Source organism: Schistocerca serialis, unplaced genomic scaffold (assembly GCF_023864345.2).
Source record: "Schistocerca serialis cubense isolate TAMUIC-IGC-003099 unplaced genomic scaffold, iqSchSeri2.2 HiC_scaffold_134, whole genome shotgun sequence".
Taxonomy (NCBI): Eukaryota; Metazoa; Arthropoda; class Insecta; order Orthoptera; family Acrididae; genus Schistocerca; species Schistocerca serialis.
The window spans coordinates 15,001-27,500 of record NW_026047558.1 but is presented as its reverse complement, the minus strand read 5'-3'; the positions used below and the strand labels follow the sequence as shown (position 1 = coordinate 27,500).

Genomic DNA, 12,500 nt, shown 5'->3' with positions numbered 1-12,500 from the left:
ATCGCCATCTATGCGAATCTGACAACACTACGTCCGCCATGTCGAGCGCACCACATAACATACCGCCATCTGTAGGTCTCCCTCAGCATGAGCTCCTGCAACGACGATACCGCCATCTATGGGACGCCAAGCCGACTAAGACATCGATGGGCCCACAGTGCCCATCTTTCGACGCCACCCACAAAGCATGCAGCCTCTGTCGACCACAGCACCCAAACGCCAGTGCCTCTGCCGCACGACGTCGTGGACCGGCAATCACACCACCCGCACCCGCTCGTGCCCCACCCCAACGGCCAAACTCGCAACGCCAGCGGATGAACGGCGGAAGTTTCCCGCACTCGTAATGTGCAATCCACACCTATAACTTGCGTTTCATGAAGAGTTATGTCCAATATGCGACATTCCCGCTGTCCCTATACATGAGCTGCGAGCTGTACCACGTACAAGCTACAGACGCGATCGCATTGCTCACTGTACTGATTCCCATGCCGAGCGATCAGCTAGGAAGCGCCCCATCCATGTCGGTACCCGTGGGCGTTGCACTCGCAGTCGCAAAAAACGTTGGGCAAATATATATCTCGGAACAGTAACGACAGTCGGAGCCTCCTGGCGTTGCACTCGCAGTCGCAAAAAACGCTGGGCAAATATATTTCTCGGAAGAGTAACGACAGTCCGAGCCTCCTGCGTGGGAAGAGTCTTTCTAGGCCCTGACCCACGGGAAGGGTTTAGCTTCCCCCATCCCGGACATTTGAAGTCGTCACACTACCGGTATTGACTAATAGACTGATTGCTGATAATCACTAGCCATACACTGGGGGAAACGGCCGACAGGGGCAGCAACATAGTGGAGCCGCAGTGTCACTAATGTACAGAGATAGAACAGTTTCGACTGGAACCAGAGTAACCGTATACACGGCACTGATTAGTAATAAATGCAGAGCCATCAGAATACAGATAATATATACAACCGTCCCTATACATGCTGAAAGACTCTGCACACAATGAGAACCACACGTCAGCCAGACACTATCACACACTACTCTCTGCCTCTAACAGGCACACACACAATATCTAACCACCAGCATGGAAGAACATCCGGTGCATCCTCTCCGCCACATTACACAATCCACACTATCATAACCAGACCGGGAGGTCCACCCAGAAAACAGAATATCCCACCCTTCCGACATCCGCCATTGCTCAGTTAAGCCACGAACACCCACACATGTCCTACACAGGGGTGCACCCAACATCACAATACTGCCTCCTGTCACAGTACACAAACAATGGCAGGAATGAAAGACACACATCTGCCATAACCTTGGAATCGGAGCGCCGCCTGTCATGAGCCACAAGTGCATCCTGACGTGACAAATCGGATGATCCCGCAGGCATGCACTTACGATAATCACTATCAACGAACCTGCCGCCCCCCCCCCCCCAATACACCTTTCCCTACAACAATGTGTACCTTAACCTAAGCGATATTGTACCTTAACCTCAGCTATATCGTACCTTAACCTAACCTACATTGCGCCTTAACCTAACCTACGTTGTGCCTTAACCTAACCTACGTTGTGCCTTAACCTAACGTATGTTGTGCCTTAACCAAACCTATGTTGTGCCTTAACCTAACCTATGTTGTGCCTTAACCTAACCTATGTTGTGCCTTAACCTAACCTATGTTGTGCCTTAACCTAACCCATGTTGTGCCTTAACCTAACCCATGTTGTGCCTTAACCTAACCCATGTTGTGCCTTAACCTAACCCATGTTGTGCCTTAACCTAACCCATGTTGTGCCTTAACCTAACCCATGTTGTGCCTTAACCTAACCCATGTTGTGCCTTAACCTAACCCATATTGTACCTTAACCTAACCCATGTTGTGCCTTAACCTAACCCATGTTGTGCCTTAACCTAACCCATGTTGTGCCTTAACCTAACCCATGTTGTGCCTTAACCTAACCCATGTTGTGCCTTAACCTAACCCATGTTGTGCCTTAACCTAACCCATGTTGTGCCTTAACCTAACCCATGTTGTGCCTTAACCTAACCCATGTTGTGCCTTAACCTAACCCATGTTGTGCCTTAACCTAACCCATATTGTACCTTAACCTAACCCATATTGTACCTTAACCTAACCCATATTGTACCTTAACCTAACCCATATTGTACCTTAACCTAACCCATATTGTACCTTAACCTAACCCATATTGTACCTTAACCTAACCCATATTGTACCTTAACCTAACCCATATTGTACCTTAACCTAACCCATATTGTACCTTAACCTAACCCATGTTGTGCCTTAACCTAACCCATGTTGTGCCTTAACCTAACCCATATTGTGCCTTAACCTAACCCATGTTGTGCCTTAACCTAACCCATATTGTGCCTTAACCTAACCCATATTGTGCCTTAACCTAACCCATGTTGTGCCTTAACCTAACCCATGTTGTGCCTTAACCTAACCCATGTTGTGCCTTAACCTAACCCATGTTGTGCCTTAACCTAACCCATGTTGTGCCTTAACCTAACCCATATTGTGCCTTAACCTAACCCATATTGTACCTTAACCTAACCCATATTGTACCTTAACCTAACCCATATTGTACCTTAACCTAACCCATATTGTACCTTAACCTAACCCATATTGTACCTTAACCTAACCCATATTGTGCCTTAACCTAACCCATATTGTGCCTCAACCTAACCCAATTTGTGCCTCAACCTAACCCATATTGTGCCTCAACCTAACCCATATTGTGCCTCAACCTAACCCATATTGTGCCTCAACCTAACCCATATTGTGCCTCAACCTAACCCATATTGTGCCTCAACGTAACCTAATTTGTGCCTCAACGTAACCTAATTTGTGCCTCAACGTAACCTAATTTGTGCCTCAACGTAACCTAATTTGTGCCTCAACGTAACCTAAATTGTGCTTCAACGTAACCTAAATTGTGCTTCAACGTAACCTAAATTGTGCTTCAACGTAACCTAAATTGTGCTTCAACGTAACCTAAATTGTGCTTCAACGTAACCTAAATTGTGCTTTAACGTAACCTAAATTGTGCTTTAACGTAACCCATGTTGTGCTTTAACGTAACCCATGTTGTGCTTTAACGTAACCCATGTTGTGCTTTAACGTAACCCATGTTGTGCCTTAACCTAACCTATATTGCGCCTTAACCTGCTCTGTAATTGTTATGCAACTCGTTAAATTAGTGTAGTGTTGCCTAACCGCAACCCTCGCAATATAGTTCGCTATTCGCACTGCCCGGTCCCCTGTGTATCGCGTCATGTTAAACACCTTGCAGGTGTTGCTGACTTTCCACATGCTCCTGCTATACACTGTAATGTGGATAGCAGCAGGACGTACATGCCCCCCCCCCCCCCTTCCCCCCTGCCTTCGCAAGCTGGTCGTTGAGAAGTTTGCATGTTCAATGCCCTTCGCATGCCGACGTACTCAGCCTACGTTGTGGTACGGCCTGTCACCTGTCCGCCGATGTACGCAAAACCCACAAACTGTACTGCACATTGGTCCGTATGTACTGAATGATACATCGTGGCACATGTGTGACCGTACGACGACTGCGCCTAGCAACGGCAGACCATACAGTCCAAATATTGTGCACGCAGCTACGTGTCGTCTCCCTATAAGAGCTGGATTGCAGTGTGGTACGCCATTCAGACGTGTGGGAGGAACGGACGCCCTCGATGGCGATCAGCATGAGCAGTCTGTTGATGTAGTGGAGCGTGTATTCGGACGTAGTCGTCTCTTCTCACACACCGTGATAGCATGTTGCACCGCGTTCCACATCTGCGACATCCTGCAGAGGCCGGCTGACAGTCGTTCGCGCAATGGACACCGCATACGTACGGGGGCTACCTTCCACGTGTTCTCGAGGCGTGCACATGTTGTTGCGTCTATGTGGGCAGACGTAGTGTGTTGTGACACCTGACACAGGCATGCAATACTCGTTGCAAATGGCGATGGACGTCTACGTTTGCTGGTGACGTTACGCAAATGAACAACAGGTAACCCGTTGTGGTGCGGTTGTTCTCGCTAGAGGTGAATCAGTGTTGGCGACGATCGGTCGAGCTATTAACTGGTTGTTTCAGGGATACCCACCATGCCCACGAACGTGAAAGGGGATCTGGGTGTGAGGCGATACGCGGCGGTGGCTGGGTGAGACTGTCCCCGGCCGGTGAGGGGGGGCCGCCCGGCGTGCTGGCAGCGCGGTGCGTGGGCGCACGCGCTACAGCCGGCTGGTGGGGGCGGCCAGTGGCAGGCGCGCCGGCCGACGGACGCGGCAGGCGGCGCAGCTGCGCGCCGGGGCCCCCTGCTCGCGGCGCCTTGCGGCCAAAGTAGGTCCTCGCGGGCCCGGTGCGAAGCGCGGTGGCCATCTGCAGTGTGCTGGTCCGATTGAGGACTGTGTGCGCTGAGGATGCGCCGCCGCCCGGCGCTCGGCGCCGCGACGCCGTCTGCTGCTCGGTCGCCCCAGCGGTTCTCGCAGGTGGTTTGTATCGCAGCTGTGCGGACGTGTTGGCGCGTGCGCTGTGCTGGGAGAGTTCGCTTCGGCACCCAAGTGGGGCTTTTGTCCTTCTGTGGCGCTGGCGTTGGAGCTGCCGGTCACCGTAGGTGGCGCGTGTTGTCTCCCGCCGGCAATGCCACGACAGCACGCTCCCGGGCCTCTGTCGGCAGCGGCAAGCTCAGTTGGGAGCACGGGTGGTCGCACCTAAAGCGTCTACTCGCCTAACTCCGGGCGATTGCGCCTCTCTCGAACCCGACCAAGTACTTAGGACGGCGCTGCGCGCCGCCGGGACCTGAGAGGGTTTCGAGGTGTGTTGTGCAGGGGAGCTCAGCCTCCTCCTGTTTGCAGAATAATTGAGCGGACGCTTGCGTGTTCGCGCGGGCCCCCGGGACACACTCCCGGGCGGCCGGCTGCTCAGCTCTAGTTGACGCAGCTCCCTGGTTGATCCTGCCAGTAGTCATATGCTTGTCTCAAAGATTAAGCCATGCATGTCTCAGTACAAGCCGCATTAAGGTGAAACCGCGAATGGCTCATTAAATCAGTTATGGTTCCTTAGATCGTACCCACGTTACTTGGATAACTGTGGTAATTCTAGAGCTAATACATGCAAACAGAGTCCCGACCAGAGATGGAAGGGACGCTTTTATTAGATCAAAACCAATCGGTCGGCTCGTCCGGTCCGTTTGCCTTGGTGACTCTGAATAACTTTGGGCTGATCGCACGGTCCTCGTACCGGCGACGCATCTTTCAAATGTCTGCCTTATCAACTGTCGATGGTAGGTTCTGCGCCTACCATGGTTGTAACGGGTAACGGGGAATCAGGGTTCGATTCCGGAGAGGGAGCCTGAGAAACGGCTACCACATCCAAGGAAGGCAGCAGGCGCGCAAATTACCCACTCCCGGCACGGGGAGGTAGTGACGAAAAATAACGATACGGGACTCATCCGAGGCCCCGTAATCGGAATGAGTACACTTTAAATCCTTTAACGAGTATCTATTGGAGGGCAAGTCTGGTGCCAGCAGCCGCGGTAATTCCAGCTCCAATAGCGTATATTAAAGTTGTTGCGGTTAAAAAGCTCGTAGTTGGATTTGTGTCCCACGCTGTTGGTTCACCGCCCGTCGGTGTTTAACTGGCATGTATCGTGGGACGTCCTGCCGGTGGGGCGAGCCGAAGGCGTGCGACCGCCTCGTGCGTGCTCGTGCGTCCCGAGGCGGACCCCGTTGAAATCCTACCAGGGTGCTCTTTATTGAGTGTCTCGGTGGGCCGGCACGTTTACTTTGAACAAATTAGAGTGCTTAAAGCAGGCAAGCCCGCCTGAATACTGTGTGCATGGAATAATGGAATAGGACCTCGGTTCTATTTTGTTGGTTTTCGGAACCCGAGGTAATGATTAATAGGGACAGGCGGGGGCATTCGTATTGCGACGTTAGAGGTGAAATTCTTGGATCGTCGCAAGACGAACAGAAGCGAAAGCATTTGCCAAGTATGTTTTCATTAATCAAGAACGAAAGTTAGAGGTTCGAAGGCGATCAGATACCGCCCTAGTTCTAACCATAAACGATGCCAGCCAGCGATCCGCCGCAGTTCCTCCGATGACTCGGCGGGCAGCCTCCGGGAAACCAAAGCTTTTGGGTTCCGGGGGAAGTATGGTTGCAAAGCTGAAACTTAAAGGAATTGACGGAAGGGCACCACCAGGAGTGGAGCCTGCGGCTTAATTTGACTCAACACGGGAAACCTCACCAGGCCCGGACACCGGAAGGATTGACAGATTGATAGCTCTTTCTTGATTCGGTGGGTGGTGGTGCATGGCCGTTCTTAGTTGGTGGAGCGATTTGTCTGGTTAATTCCGATAACGAACGAGACTCTAGCCTGCTAACTAGTCGCGTGACATCCTTCGTGCTGTCAGCGATTACTTTTCTTCTTAGAGGGACAGGCGGCTTCTAGCCGCACGAGATTGAGCAATAACAGGTCTGTGATGCCCTTAGATGTTCTGGGCCGCACGCGCGCTACACTGAAGGAATCAGCGTGTCTTCCTAGGCCGAAAGGTCGGGGTAACCCGCTGAACCTCCTTCGTGCTAGGGATTGGGGCTTGCAATTGTTCCCCATGAACGAGGAATTCCCAGTAAGCGCGAGTCATAAGCTCGCGTTGATTACGTCCCTGCCCTTTGTACACACCGCCCGTCGCTACTACCGATTGAATGATTTAGTGAGGTCTTCGGACTGGTACGCGGCATTGACTCTGTCGTTGCCGATGCTACCGGAAAGATGACCAAACTTGATCATTTAGAGGAAGTAAAAGTCGTAACAAGGTTTCCGTAGGTGAACCTGCGGAAGGATCATTACCGACTAGACTGCATGTCTTTCGATGTGCGTGTCGTGTCGCGCAACACGCAGCTACCTGTACGGCTCGCAGTAGCCGTGCGCCGCGTGCGGAACCACGCGTTCGTCTCAAAACTAAAGGCAATGTTGTGTGGTACGAGCGCTGAAGCGCTGGAGCGGCTGGCCTGCGGCACCTGGCGCCTGGCGCCGGTTTTGAATGACTTTCGCCCGACTGCCTGTCCGCTCCGGTGTGGAGCCGTACGACGCCCATCGGCCGTGAGGCCGTTGGACACTGAACGCTGGAACAGGGCCGCCACACGCCTCAGTCCCGCCTATGCAACTGTCTCGAAAGAGATGGTGGAAACTATGAAAAGATCACCCAGGACGGTGGATCACTCGGCTCGTGGGTCGATGAAGAACGCAGCAAATTGCGCGTCGACATGTGAACTGCAGGACACATGAACATCGACGTTTCGAACGCACATTGCGGTCCATGGATTCCGTTCCCGGGCCACGTCTGGCTGAGGGTCGGCTACGTATACTGAAGCGCGCGGCGTTTGCCCCGCTTCGCAGACCTGGGAGTGTCGTGGCCGCCTGTGGGGCCGGCCGCGTCTCCTTAAACGTGCGATGCGCGCCCGTCGCCTGGCGGTTCGCATACCGGTACTTACTCGGTAGCGTGCACAGCCGGCTGGCGGTGTGGCGTGCGACACCTCGTACAACGACCTCAGAGCAGGCGAGACTACCCGCTGAATTTAAGCATATTACTAAGCGGAGGAAAAGAAACTAACAAGGATTCCCCCAGTAGCGGCGAGCGAACAGGGAAGAGTCCAGCACCGAACCCCGCAGGCTGCCGCCTGTCGTGGCATGTGGTGTTTGGGAGGGTCCACTACCCCGACGCCTCGCGCCGAGCCCAAGTCCAACTTGAATGAGGCCACGGCCCGTAGAGGGTGCCAGGCCCGTAGCGGCCGGTGCGAGCGTCGGCGGGACCTCTCCTTCGAGTCGGGTTGCTTGAGAGTGCAGCTCCAAGTGGGTGGTAAACTCCATCTGAGACTAAATATGACCACGAGACCGATAGCGAACAAGTACCGTGAGGGAAAGTTGAAAAGAACTTTGAAGAGAGAGTTCAAAAGTACGTGAAACCGTTCTGGGGTAAACGTGAGAAGTCCGAAAGGTCGAACGGGTGAGATTCACGCCCATCCGGCCACTGGCCTCCGCCCTCGGCAGATGGGGCCGGCCGCCCGCGCGGAGCAATTCGCGGCGGGGTCGTGTCCGGTTGCCTTTCCACTCGCCGCGGGGCGGGGCCGTTCCGGTGTGCGGTGGGCCGCACTTCTCCCCTAGTAGGACGTCGCGACCCGCTGGGTGCCGGCCTACGGCCCGGGTGCGCAGCCTGTCCTTCCGCGGGCCTCGGTTCGCGTCTGTTGGGCAGAGCCCCGGTGTCCTGGCTGGCTGCCCGGCGGTATATCTGGAGGAGTCGATTCGCCCCTTTGGGCGCTCGGGCTCCCGGCAAGCGCGCGCGGTTCTTCCCGGATGACGGACCTACCTGGCCCGGCCCCGGACCCGCGCCGCTGTTGGCTCGGGATGCTCTCGGGCGGAATAATCGCTCCCGTCAGCGGCGCTTCAGCTTTGGACACTTTCACGACCCGTCTTGAAACACGGACCAAGGAGTCTAACATGTGCGCGAGTCATTGGGCTGTACGAAACCTAAAGGCGTAATGAAAGTGAAGGTCTCGCCTTGCGCGGGCCGAGGGAGGATGGGGCTTCCCCGCCCTTCACGGGGCGGCGGCCTCCGCACTCCCGGGGCGTCTCGTCCTCATTGCGAGGTGAGGCGCACCTAGAGCGTACACGTTGGGACCCGAAAGATGGTGAACTATGCCTGGCCAGGACGAAGTCAGGGGAAACCCTGATGGAGGTCCGTAGCGATTCTGACGTGCAAATCGATCGTCGGAGCTGGGTATAGGGGCGAAAGACTAATCGAACCATCTAGTAGCTGGTTCCCTCCGAAGTTTCCCTCAGGATAGCTGGTGCTCGTACGAGTCTCATCCGGTAAAGCGAATGATTAGAGGCCTTGGGGCCGAAACGACCTCAACCTATTCTCAAACTTTAAATGGGTGAGATCTCCGGCTTGCTTGATATGCTGAAGCCGCGAGCAAACGACTCGGATCGGAGTGCCAAGTGGGCCACTTTTGGTAAGCAGAACTGGCGCTGTGGGATGAACCAAACGCCGAGTTAAGGCGCCCGAATCGACGCTCATGGGAAACCATGAAAGGCGTTGGTTGCTTAAGACAGCAGGACGGTGGCCATGGAAGTCGGAATCCGCTAAGGAGTGTGTAACAACTCACCTGCCGAAGCAACTAGCCCTGAAAATGGATGGCGCTGAAGCGTCGTGCCTATACTCGGCCGTCAGTCTGGCAGTCATGGCCGGTCCTTGCGGCCGGCCGCGAAGCCCTGACGAGTAGGAGGGTCGCGGCGGTGGGCGCAGAAGGGTCTGGGCGTGAGCCTGCCTGGAGCCGCCGTCGGTGCAGATCTTGGTGGTAGTAGCAAATACTCCAGCGAGGCCCTGGAGGGCTGACGCGGAGAAGGGTTTCGTGTGAACAGCCGTTGCACACGAGTCAGTCGATCCTAAGCCCTAGGAGAAATCCGATGTTGATGGGGGCCGTCATAGCATGATGCGCTTTGTGCTGGCCCCCGTTGGGCGAAAGGGAATCCGGTTCCTATTCCGGAACCCGGCAGCGGAACCGATACAAGTCGGGCCCCTCTTTTAGAGATGCTCGTCGGGGTAACCCAAAAGGACCCGGAGACGCCGTCGGGAGATCGGGGAAGAGTTTTCTTTTCTGCATGAGCGTTCGAGTTCCCTGGAATCCTCTAGCAGGGAGATAGGGTTTGGAACGCGAAGAGCACCGCAGTTGCGGCGGTGTCCCGATCTTCCCCTCGGACCTTGAAAATCCGGGAGAGGGCCACGTGGAGGTGTCGCGCCGGTTCGTACCCATATCCGCAGCAGGTCTCCAAGGTGAAGAGCCTCTAGTCGATAGAATAATGTAGGTAAGGGAAGTCGGCAAATTGGATCCGTAACTTCGGGATAAGGATTGGCTCTGAGGATCGGGGCGTGTCGGGCTTGGTCGGGAAGTGGGTCAGCGCTAACGTGCCGGGCCTGGGCGAGGTGAGTGCCGTAGGGGTGCCGGTAAGTGCGGGCGTTTAGCGCGGGCGTGGTCTGCTCTCGCCGTTGGTCGGCCTCGTGCTGGCCGGCGGTGCAGGATGCGCGCGCCTGCGCGGCGTTCGCGCCCCGGTGCTTCAACCTGCGTGCAGGATCCGAGCTCGGTCCCGTGCCTTGGCCTCCCACGGATCTTCCTTGCTGCGAGGCCGCGTCCGCCTTAGCGTGCTCCTCCGGGGGCGCGCGGGTGCGCGGATTCTCTTCGGCCGCCATTCAACGATCAACTCAGAACTGGCACGGACTGGGGGAATCCGACTGTCTAATTAAAACAAAGCATTGCGATGGCCCTAGCGGGTGTTGACGCAATGTGATTTCTGCCCAGTGCTCTGAATGTCAACGTGAAGAAATTCAAGCAAGCGCGGGTAAACGGCGGGAGTAACTATGACTCTCTTAAGGTGGCCAAGTGGCGGCGGTGTGGCTGCATCCGGACTTGGCTTTTCGAAGTGCGGTCTTGATGTAGTCGTGCTGCTGCTGCGAGGTGCCTTCCTTGGGTTATGGTTACAGGGAGAGTGATGCGCAATACATGGGCCTAGCCCTCTTAGCCTCTCCTCTCCTGCGGTCTTCTCCCCTTCTCGTGGGCCCGCTGATTTTCGCAGAGTGGAAGACCGCACCAGGGGCTTGGGGGGGTTACCAGCCCCCCCTCGCATTATCCCTTTTTTTAGTTGGGGGCAGTAACCAGAGAATAAGTGGTGGCCCTTCCGCTGAAGGTGCCACCCCAACTCCCCCAGCACCTAGCCGGCCAACCGGCCGTGCCGAAAATCTTGTAACTTTTGCAGCAGTATACGCCTGTAGTGAGTGCCACCGCAGCTTCACCACCAAGAATGGTCTCGGGGTCCATCGCCGCCGCCAACATCTTGCGGCCGCCAACGCGGAGATCGTGACGGAGAGGCATCGCGCGAGGTGGACGGAGGAAGAAGTCCTGTCGCTCGCCAAGGCAGAGGCCGAACTGTTCCTCGAGAGGGACGCCCGGTTCTTCTTTGTAAATCAAGAACTCATCAGGATGTTCCCCGACCGAACGCTTGAGGCAATCAAGTGCCGACGGCGGCAAGCTGCCCACAAGCAGCTTGTCCGCCAGTTCATGGAGGCGCTTGAGATCGGTCGGGGGGAAGAGCCGGCGCCCCGCCGGGGAGCAGCGAGCCCGCTGCCTGACGCGGGCGAGGCCGCTGCGCCGCCCGTCGACGCAGCCGAGGACTTCGCGGCCGACACCACCGGGCCGCCGCCGGAGGGGCCGACTGACGCCGCCATCTGGGAGCATCTGGCGGGGCTACCTGCTTCCGCCCAGCGTTTCTCTGCCCTGGATCGAGTCATAGGTCTGGGGCGGGGCACGCCGCCCGATGTCATCCTGGGCATGCTCCCGGATGCCCTTGCGTCGGTCGGGTCCAGAGGGGAGAGATCGATCACCAGGACACAGCGGCCGCGCCAACCATCGAAGCGGCCGCCTGCCGCGCCGCCGACGCAGAAGCGCAAGCGGCGCCGCTGGGAATACGCGAGAACGCAGGATGCCTTCCGACGGTCGCGTGCACGTTGCGTGCGCGGCCTCTTGGATGGCACCCTGCTCCAGCCGCCACCTGCCATCCCTGGTCTGCTGGACTTCTGGGCGGACCTCTTCACTAAGAAGCCCGTCTCCACTGCGGGCTTCATTCGTGACCGCCTCCTTCCGCACTCGGAGCCTGTCGCTCTTGAGTGCCTATGGGGGCCGGTCACACATGAGGAGGTCGCCGCCGCGTTGCCGCCCAGGGGATCAGCAGCTGGGCCGGACGGCCTTACCCCAGCGGAGTTGCGGCGCCTGCCGCACGAAGTCCTGGTGAAAGTGATGAATCTCTTCCTTCTGGCCCGCGCCCTTCCGGAACGCCTGCTTCGCGCGCGGACGTCCCTTCTCCCGAAAACGGCTGCACCAACATCCCCCGCTGACTTTCGCCCCATTACGGTCTGCTCGGTGTTGGCGCGGACCTTTCACAAGGTTCTCGCGTCACGCCTGATGCGCGCTTGTGCTGTGGACGAACGTCAGCGGGCATTCATCCCTCGGGATGGGATGTTGGAAAACACTTTCATCCTGGACACTGCTCTCACCGACGCAGTTCGCTCCTGCCGCTCTGTCTTTGTGGCATCGATCGATGTATCTAAGGCATTCGATTCGGTGGATCATGCTGCCCTTCGCCCCGTGCTGAAGGCGCATGGCCTACCGGATTGCTTTGTCGAGTATGTCGAGCGGTGCTACGAGGGCAGCACGACAGTGATAGCGGACGGCGCCGGCGTGGGCGTGTCTGTGCAGCCAGCACGGGGCGTTCGCCAGGGCGATCCCCTCTCCCCCCTCCTGTTCAACTTTGCGGTGGACTACGTTTTAGGCCAACTGCCCTCCCACATCGGAGCTCGGATCCTCGGTCGCAGAGTCAACGCTGCGGCCTTTGCAGATGACGTCTTGCTGTTTGCAGCG

General features: G+C 56.4%; 2 non-coding genes and 1 pseudogene across 2 annotated transcripts; all 3 read left to right on the top strand.

The window, feature by feature from the left end:
• The first annotated feature begins 4,972 nt into the window (after positions 1–4,972).
• Positions 4,973–6,881, top strand: LOC126439719 (small subunit ribosomal RNA). The gene has a single exon (XR_007581343.1). It is a non-coding gene; the product is annotated as a small subunit ribosomal RNA (ribosomal RNA).
• Positions 6,882–7,234: 353 nt separating this feature from the next.
• On the top strand, positions 7,235–7,389 carry LOC126439720 (5.8S ribosomal RNA). The gene has a single exon (XR_007581344.1). It is a non-coding gene; the product is annotated as a 5.8S ribosomal RNA (ribosomal RNA).
• Positions 7,390–7,577: 188 nt separating this feature from the next.
• LOC126439745 (large subunit ribosomal RNA) overlaps positions 7,578–12,500 on the top strand; it is a 7,962-nt pseudogene continuing 3,039 nt past the window's right edge.